The sequence below is a fragment of the Calidris pugnax genome, unplaced genomic scaffold, assembly GCF_001431845.1.
Source record: "Calidris pugnax isolate Ruff unplaced genomic scaffold, ASM143184v1 scaffold32, whole genome shotgun sequence".
NCBI lineage: Eukaryota > Metazoa > Chordata > Aves > Charadriiformes > Scolopacidae > Calidris > Calidris pugnax.
In genome coordinates, this window is record NW_015090783.1 from 5,319,803 (window position 1) to 5,329,978 (window position 10,176).

The window sequence follows — 10,176 nt, forward strand, 5'->3', positions numbered from 1 at the left end:
CAGAGAGAGGCTGTATATAAAACATCCCTTTGGACATCTTGCTGCTATAACCACCATAATAAAAGTTTGGTTTATGTAACAGCTTGCAATCTATGTAATGCACTTTAGTCTGCAGTATGGACATAGAGCTGAGCTGTGCTGTGATTGCCAGGAGCTGTGGTAATCTGTTATTCTGAGGACACAAGGGGTAAATAAGAGCTTTTCTGTAAAGCAGGGAGACTTTTCAGTAAGACCTTTAATAGAGCAGTGAAAATTTTTGCCATATATACCTGGGCATCATTGCAAACAGGAAGATTTACTGGTAGCTTCAAGCCAGAAGGCTCATGAGCAATTTATTTCCAAAGCACTGTGTTACTGCATATGTTTGTTCTTGGTAAAGGAAAACCGTTCAGTGTGTTCTCTTTTTTTTTTTCTTTTTTTTTTCTTTTTCCCCCTTCATGTTTGATGCTGTTATATCTGCTGTGGCTTCAGCTTCTAATGCAGCATGACATAACTAGCTGCTTAGGGTCCAGCAAGTAGAAAGGAATCATTAAAGTTGAATCCTGAGAAATAATTAAGTTGCCAAAGTTGCTCCACAAATTACACTGCTGTTTATTTCACATTCCTCTGACATACAGAGGCATAATCCTTCCAGTCTGAATGGGGTTTTTATCCTTCACCCTTCATCAGTCCAGGGGAGAGTAGAGTAAGAGAAGGATGTTCCTCCTGGGTCAGTGCCTTATGTTTCCAGCAGTGAAGCCTTCCTCTTCCAAGAGAAGCCAATTAATTTGGCCTTGGTGGAAACTTTTCCACAGGCAAGAATAACCCAAAATCACAAAAAAAAAGGAGTTTTGCCACCAAGAACAGGCAAGAACAAGCATTTGCCTTGTTTAACTGACACTCTCCCCGCAGGATTCAAGCAGGGAGGATTGATCAAGCGGGTTAAACTGTCCTTTGTTGGTAGTGTTGCTGAGAAGGTCTAGAGGAGGCTGTGGAGGAAGAAGCCTTGCGAGTATTGATCTGTCTGGATTTGACGGGCTGGAATAGCTTTGCTTGAGAGACGCAGGGTTTTCCCATTACGGCACTAACCGGGAAGCGGCGCAGCACTGGCTCCTGTCCTCACTTGTGCTCAGCTCTGCTGAGGGCCACGCTGGCTTTGGGGGCAGCGCGTTTCTGAGATGAATTTATAGTAAGAAAAAGCCCTGCACTTGCAACACCGGCTCCAAAATATCCTTGGGTTTTGCTGATGTTTCAGAACAGATTCCGTGATTGGCAGCTGGGCTTTATAACCAACTGGGCCAGGGAAAACTTCTGGATGTGCAATTTGGTAAATGTTCAGCTCTGAATCAAGACATGTGGCTCAAACGCTTCTTAAAGGTGCTTTGCTTAATGAAGAAAAGGCTGAATTTGAATATCCTTATAAAGGATAAGCAGCTGGGACTCCATCTATATGAATGCAACAATGGCCTTAGGCTAATGGTCCTTTCCTCATGAAGTTCTTAAAGGCAAGAAGATCAAGGTCAGATGAGAAGCAGCAGAAATAAAATATAAAATGAGATTAGGAAGAACTTCAGAAGACTGTTCTCCTTCTTCTGCACCAAGGCGGCCAGCCACGTCTGAGCTGATCCTGAGAGCCTCTGGTCTGATGGTGGGAATCCCACAGCCTTCACAGGCAATGGGGTTAAATATTTCACTATTCTTACAGCTTTCCATAATGTCTGTCTTTTGCCTTCTGTTTTTAATCTCCTTTCTGCTTGTCCCCATCCTCGTGAATGGTTTCTTTCCTGCCTTTTCTGGTAATATTTTCCCTTTAAAAGATGAGTATGGTCAGTCTTAGGTCCTTTCCCATCAAACATCTGAATGCTTTTTGTTGTGCTCTGTCAAACACCAAAAAATCCCCATCTCTCTGGAAGTGAGGTTCCTGGAACTAGAAGGCAAAGGACACCAGGATTTATCCAGAGTTCAAATCCAGGACTCTCAGTACCTTAAATACCTGCTGCCCTCCAAGAGAAGCAGCCAGGCAGGGAGGAGAAGAGCAGGTTCCATGGGGAGCAGGGAATAGTGTTGCAGTCAAACCCCATTTATTAGGGATTTCAGAGGAGGGAGGGGGAAGGAACTGGCAGGAGTTTGGATTGGGCAGAGGAAGAAAACCGGGAAGAGGAACAGGTAGAGAGCAGAGCAAGGACCTGAGGTCAGGGCAAACATCCCTGATGCAACACATGCTGTTTGCAGGCGAGGGGTCTGCAGCCCCACATGTGGATGAGGTCTGGGGACCCCTCACCCATGACTCCCTGATGGAGAGCACGGCTCCAGAGGCTTTGTTGACCTTGCCAACAGAATCCCCCAGATGCCTGAGCCAGGTCTCTGGAAAGGTTGCCAATCAACATGTCATATGTTGAAAGAAGATATATGGCTGGATTTAATTGATGAGATGTTCTGCCATTACTAAAGTACCTATCTGCTTCTGTTGGGTACAGTGTAAGTGTGCACTTAAGGGATTGCTAGCTTTTGATGTATGCCACATAATTTGCTGTCCTCCTGACTGACAGAAAGCGCAAACGCTTATTAAAACATTATAAAAGCAGGTCAAAAGTTTCATGATTTTTCAAAGCCAAAGGACAGTCTGTTGTGTTTACATAGTGTTAAAATTAGTATTTTTTTTTTTTCCACTGGAAAATTCCATCAAATGCTAGTTTGTAGCTTTTAAAGTTGTTTTTTTTTTCTTTTGGTTTTTTTTTGTGGTTTTTTTTTTTTGAGTAAAGTGACTGTGTTCTACTTCTTGTTAATTAACCTCCAGACTTCTCTTCATTGCTTAAACAAGACAGTGCATGAAAGGACGTTGATGTTATTAAAAAGCGATGGGAATGCTGCTAGTGAAGAGATGATTACACTTTAGTTTGCTTTGACATGGCAGTCTGGCCCATCCTTCTTCCTGGCTCGTTATTACAAGAACTTGATGGAGGTTTTGCTGTATTGGGGAAACTTGCAGCAAAGCTAAGCCTTGGAGAACTTGTACAGTTTTATAATTCATAGGTGTTAATGTCTTAAACACTGTTCTGTGATAATTATACAATGCAGTGGGGAGGCAGAAGTGGCCGGTGTTGTGCGACACGGTGTGCACTTGCTTCCACTTGGTGGCAATGAGCTGAGTAATGAGATGTTGCAGCTGTCAATGACATTACTCTGGTGCCAGGGAACTCCAGGAGAAGACACAAAACAAGGCATGACTGCAAGCAAGGGAGATGAAGGAAACTGCAAAACAACATCACTCAACTTCTTGGAGGGGAGTTGTGTTGGAAAAAAGACAATGGGGAGAGGGGGAATGTCCTGATCTGATAGGGTATACTCACAGGCAAAGGCAGGATAGCATGGCTGGTTTGGTGCTTAAAAGAAAAAAAAAAAACTCGTGCAGAAGGGGCAGCATGAAAGAAAGTGTGAGCGTGAGTGTTTGAGAGACTAGCAAAGGAAAAGAGAGGCTGGTTTCGTGGCCAGCTGGAGGAGGGAACTGATTTCTTGGTGCTAAATGAGTAATAAAAGACAAAGTAGAGTTGCCTGTGAAATCCTTTGAAATATAGACAAGCAGTTTATGTTTGATCTGATATAGAGAATTCAGCAGAAAGCCTCTCGGAGAGGAGCATAGAGAGATGGTCAAAGCGATAGGCTTGGAAAAAGACCTCTGAAACAGCATTTGATACAGGTACCTGTAGGAACGTGATTGGCAGGGGGAGATAAAAGGGCTTTACAGCAGAGAAGTGAGCTGGGGAGAGCTGCAGCTGTGTGGGAAGCTGGGGAAGGCTGCATTTTTCAGGTGCTATGTGGGAGAAATCTGCAAGATTTAGACCTCAGGGCGGGTTAGAGAGGTCTAAGCTGTGTTGTTAGTGGGCTCAAGAGGGATGAGCTCCTGGGGGAGATGGTTAGTGCTGTCTTGGCCTGTTGAGCTGGAACTGGCAGGTGAATGTCCATGAGATGCTGGAGACCCTTTGTGCCAGTGTGTGATCATGCAGAGAACAAAAGTCCTGTGGCCAAAGGCACTGCTAGCATCCCGGCAGCATCCCTCTGCTCCAGAGCTCTGGCCTGCAGGAAAATACTGGTTTCCCTACTCCTAGTTTTGGCTTCCCTCCCTTCTTATAAGCTATTGAAGAAATGTCAGTAGGTTGGTTTTTCAGTTGAAGAACAAGGAAGAAGAAAAAAAAAAAGCTGTATACACTCAAGCCATCTGTAAATGCCCTTTTCTGCTTCATTTTTACCTGTGGAAAAGAAAAATTTCCAAATTTTCAGTAAGTAGTATTTAACATATATGCAACTATGTCTACTACTGATATTGGAAAAATAATTCATTTTATTTTGTTATCACTGGTCACCCATCAGTCCTAAAAGCAGGCAAGCAAATAAGTAGCTTCTGGACAATATTAGTTGCAGGCAAGCAAATTGGATTCCAGTCACTGATTTTCCCATGGCTACCAAAGCTTCTAGGAGAGCAGCAGGACAATATCACAAATGTCCCCATTCTCACACTTCACAGCATAAACTAATTCACCACTTGGACTCAGCAAGAAGCCCGTGCTATGTGGCTGTCCCTTGGGAACGCTGTGTGTGCTGCTGGGGAGGGGGCACCCTGGGCCCCCGCTCCGCTGCGGTGCTGCGACTGCTGTCTCCCTGGCTGATAGGGCAGAAAATTATCATTTCTCAACTTGCCAAAAACATGAGCATCTGCAGCGATATAACAGGGCAGAAGAAGTTGTGGAGTATCTACTGATAAGAACGGCTGCATATTTAATGCAAAGGATATTTTCGGTGTAGCTGTGTAATTGGGAAATTAAATCGTCTGAATGTTGTCATACATGCTAATTATACTAAAGACACTGAGAGGAAAAATCTTGCACATAGCACATATAGTTAGAAGATAATGACATTTTAAATTCATACTCACCATCTTGGTGCACAAAGGTGAAAATATTTTAAGTAAATGTGTTTTGGTTGGAATGCACGTGGAAAGAAAGCAGATACCATGTACTTGTTTACAGCTTATTTCCAAAGACCAACAATATCAGGCAGATCAGGGAAATGTGAACTTGCAAATCAGCTTTAGTAGCGTTTCTTGTTTCGCATAAAAGTTTTGTGCTAAAAAAGCTGTTTATTGTGATACCTATAGTCTATCTGCTGTGTCTGTCAATTTGCTTGTTCGTTCTTACGGATGATTGCAGTTATCTGTATTTTGTGGTTGTGCAAAGCAAATATTTTGGCTAAAATGTATTTAAATGCTGTTTTAACTGAGTCATTCATTTGCAACAAATGAAGCATAAAGAATGCATTTTGGAAGCTACACTTAGCAGAATTAAAATCATCATGCTATTCCTTCCTTAAATAAATTCTATTCAGCGACTCACCTGGGTAATGAATGGCAAGAAAACTCCATCTACACCCATATTGTTCTTACCGCACGTGTGTGGAGTTAAGCTATGCCACTGAGGTGGTTTTTCCTTTTACTGACTGAAAAGGAAAGAGGGGAAAAAAATATTTACAGTTCAGTTTGTTCTAACTAGGTTCTTCGAATAGCCTGACTCTGCTTTCTGTAGCTGTGAGGAGCTGGTGGCATCCATAAGATCTGCTTTGTTACACTGTGCACAGCTTCCACCTTCCCAGGAAGAAATGTACATTTTGTTACATTTATTTCATTACAGTGTTGTCAGCATGATTACACATATGCTTAAACTTGAATATATGTATATCCTACGACAGTCTGAGGGTTTAGATCTTCTCTGGGAATTCTTTGGGTCTTGATGTGTTGTTGTGTGTTGTTGGAGAAAGAATTCTCCTGCAATAAAATTAGACTATTAACATGACACGGTTGTAGACTTTTTTGGTGTCGTTATTTGTGACATAGCCTTTGATTAACACATAGAAATCTGCCATCTTGTTTTTTATAAGTACTTGCTAAAAATGTTTATAAATATGTTGGGAATTACTTTGAATAGCTGTAGGGTATGGACAAAACATCTGCTCATCCAATGTATACGGATATTGGCATTGCAGGTTCTTATGGTGCAAAACTGGCTCCGAGGTGCTGTCACAACACAGATGCTCATAACTAATACCTGGGCAGGTGGTGAAACAGCACAGTTATCGGCAAGTGCAGATGTCAGAGGCTGGAAAATTCAAGGGCATTTGGCCACCTAAAATCTTTGAGGGTTTTTGGGGGTTGGTTGGTTGTGTTCTTGGAAAATCTTAGCCAGATCTGGAAAACACGTGGTTCTGCTTCAGTCCCAGCTGGAGGAAGGGGCACAGATCAGAGCCCTGGACCTGATGGGATGCAAGTGGTGATGCTGAGCCATCAGCTGAAGTGCTTCATCAAGCAGGACCAAGGGTCCTGCCCATCCCACCCGGCCACCACTAGCTAAAGCTTTGCCCTCTGAAGCTGAGTGCTAATTAGGGCACTGTGTCTGCAGGGGAGAGGAACGGGTTCTCTCCTCACCCCGGACATACCTCTCCTTTTGCTGCACAGAGAGGAGACCAGGCAGCACTTGGGCATTTGAAGTTGCAGACAAAACTGTTCTGACACCCAGGAGTTCAAAATTCCCCTCTGCAGGTGTGCAGCATTAAAATCCCCTCTCCTGGCATCCAGCTCCCATCTGCCATGGAGCAATTGGAGCTAGAGGAGATTGAACATCTCAAACTGAGCAGTGCTGCTTGTGAGTCCTGGCTCTCGGCTACCCTAATGTTACAGTCCCCCCCAGCAAGGGTCGCTAACAGGAATATTTATTTACTATTTTATTTATTTATTTATTTTGACACCACTTGAGGCCACCTGCCCATCTGCTCCATCAGAAGCTGAGCCACCCCAGTCAGGGTGAAACTCTTTCCTGGCGTGCTGGAGGCAGGGGGCTGTGCAAAGGAGAGCTGGTGGGAAGCTGAGCTTCTGCACAGTGCTCCTCTGTGGGAGGATGGAGCTGGCAGCTTGGATTGAGTCTGCTGCAGCGAAACGTTCTGCAAACACCCAAAACTCAGCGATTACAACCCATGTCTGTGTGTAATACATGTACATGAGAAACAACTGTGGGGAAAAAATACTCTCTTGCAATAGGCAGGTTGTAATATAGTCTAGATTTGGTAAAAACGGGTATGCTCTTACATTTAGTGCCACAGGAAAGAATTAAAGGATTGAAAAAGGATTAAACTATATTTGACATGGAGCAGCATCTTCCATTTACCCGCTGTCAATCTGCTTAAGACACTTGGTCTAATGGAAACCGTGAAGATTTTGTCCCTGATGTGTTGCTGTGAGAAAGGATGACCTGGGAGGTGAAGATAAAATGGTAGGCTGTGCTCTCAAATCTTGACCCCTTGAAGTTAAGAGCAAAACTCTTCCAGCTGGAGTGGGCTCAGCCTTTATCTTTGGTCCAACAGCTCACAAGCTGCCCCCAATGAACCTTTATCCTTTGTTGCCCTCATCTGCAAAATGGGATTAGATGTTGGGGTGGAATGTGCAGCATCTTCCAGAAACTTGAGGAAGGCAGCTGAGGTAGCCTTGCTGCCATGGGATGATGCAGCCAGGGCAGGAGAGGTGGCACCATGGATATGGCATAGGCTCAAGCCCTAGAGTTGCAGGCTGCCCAGCGTGGAGACCAGGCTAGTAGGCAAACTGTGCCACGTAGAGGGACAGAGTTTCTTTGCGCTGAGCACTTGTAAGAGGCCCCCAAACCCCTTGAAACTGCTCCCAAGTGCTGGAGTATTTATCAGTCGTAACCCTAAATCCAGTTCGTGGCCTTTACTGAGGTCAGTGAACTTGTGCTGGCAGTTCCTGCCATGGGGAGTCCATCACTGCAGAAGCTGCTCACCCTGAGGGCTGTGGGCTTGTCCTAAATGATGGGCTTTTGAGTCACTGCTGCACACTCCTCCCACCCCTGCGCTGCCTCTGCCTTCCTCCCAAGGATCACTTTGATCTGCCCACAGTCTTGTCAACTGCCAAGAGAAATGACCCCTAATAAGAAGAGATTCTGGAACTGCTTAGCAGGAAATTACTACATGTGATGTTGCTAAGCAATGCCAGGCTGGCCTGACTGCATGGGATAACGCTTCTCTGCCGGAAAACCCGGGAAGGGTCGAGGGGTGTTGGGTGGCTGCTGCTTTCTGCTGGGAGGGGTGGTTTCTGGAATAGAGCAAATAATAATCCTCATCTCATCGGGTCTGGTGTGCCAGTTATTGGAGGTGGGAAGGAGATCCTCCCCTGAGAGCAGCAGCAGCTGCGGTGTGGACAGGATGAGATGAGGGCAGCAGGAGATTCACAGGAGTGAATCCTGCAAAGAGGGATGTACAGAGGAGGGGAAACCACCCCCTGGGACATGGGGGCTCTGTGGCGAGGTGGCTGTGGGCTTCTTTCCAAAGAGAAATGAAATGGTGAGCGGGAGCTGCCAGCCCCATCGCTCAGCACCTGGGCGTGGGGACCTCCTGCCTTTTTGAATTCCCCTCCCTGCACCTGTGGAAGCAGGCTGGGCTTGGCTGGGCTTTTAAAGAAATTGAACTTTGCTTTAGAGAGAAGCAAAGCTCTTGAGCAGTAGCTGTATTTGGTGAGGCTCTGAGCCCTGTAATCCAGGGGTTTTCCCTCTGGTTTCTCTGGTGCTGGAGCAGTCATCTCAGCCCAGCTCACCGGGACACGGGGGAGCACAAACTTGCCTGCAGGAAGCAAAGTCTCCCTGTCAATTCTCTTTAACCAGTTTCTTCTGGACAAAGGTTTCTTCTCTCCTCCTCCACTGCTTTGCTCTAGTCCTGTTTGATATTAAATATCTCCAGAAGCAGCTACGGTTCATTGCTGAATTAATCTATTTGTGCAGAAGGTGTCATATCAATGTCCATTACAATTTCGCCCCGGCAGCTTCTAGAAGCAATTTCTCATCTCTGCCAATGCTTCATTATTCCAATTTATTATTTATCTTTTTCTTTTTTTAAAAAGAGAGTACACTTACAGTTCCCATTTTAAAACAACTTTAAAGGTAATTTCCAAAGCCGTTGAGTGTATTAATGTGCTAATAGGAAGTGGGGAACGCAGATGCGAAGTATGAAGTACCTTTTTACGCTGAACTGGCAGGAGCTGGAGATGTCAGGGTGTCCCCTGCCATCTGGCCTGTCAGAGCATGTGGCAGATTCACAGCTCCCACGGGAGGGCACGCTGCAGAGGCCACGGGATCCCATTATGCTGTTTATGGGGACGAGCCAGACATTTGTCTTGCTGAGCCTGGGTATCAGTCAGAGATGCACCAAGAGGAGGCTGAGGGGAGACCTTATCACTCTCTACAACTACTTGAAAGGACACTGTAGAGAGGTTGGTGCTGGTCTCTTCTCACAGGTAATTAGTGACAGAACGAGAAGGAATGGCTTCAAGCTCCAACAGGGTAGGTTTAGACTGAACATTAGGAAGGAATTTTTCACCGAAAGAGTGGTCGGGCATTGGAACAGGCTGCCCAGGGAGGGGGTGGAGTCACCATCCCTGGCTGTGTTTAAGGGCCGTTTAGATGCAGTGCTGAGGGACACGGTGTAGGGGAGGACTTTGTAGAGTAGGGTAGATGGTTGGACTCGATGATCCCAAGGGTCTCTTCCAACCTAGACGATTCTATGGTTCTAACTACTCAGCCTTTTGCACGGCACTTAAAAAAACTCGGAGAATAGGGGCAGTACTTAAAGAAATGTTGATGCTGAGAAGGAAGGGTGCTGGAAAGTGAGGTCAGCTGAGAGGGGACACCACCTGCTCGGGGGCCGAGCCCTCCCCTGCCAACCGCGGGGAGCGGTGCCGGTGCTCAGCGCTGCGCAGCGCCGCGGCCAGACCGCGCTGTGCCGCCCCCTCCCCGCCGGAGCCCTGACACCGCCTCCATCATTAGCATCCCTTCCTCCTCCTCCTCCTCCTCCTCCTCCTCCTCCTGCTCTCCTCCCCCGCCGCCGGCCGGGCGCAGAGGGGTGCATGGCAGGAGCGGCGGAGCTCCGGCAGCCCCGGGCAGCAGCAGCCGCCGCCGCCACCGAGCCGCGCTTTGCTCCGCGCCAGCGCCCCGAGCAACTTTCTCGCTCCGCGGGGTGCGGGAGCGGGGCGATGTGACCGCGCACCCGCCCCGGCGGAGCAGCGCGGAGTAGAGCGGAGCATCCTCGGCGGAGAAGCGCGGAGCGGAGCATCCTCGGCGGAGAAGCGCGGAGCAGCGCGGAGGCGGAGCGGAC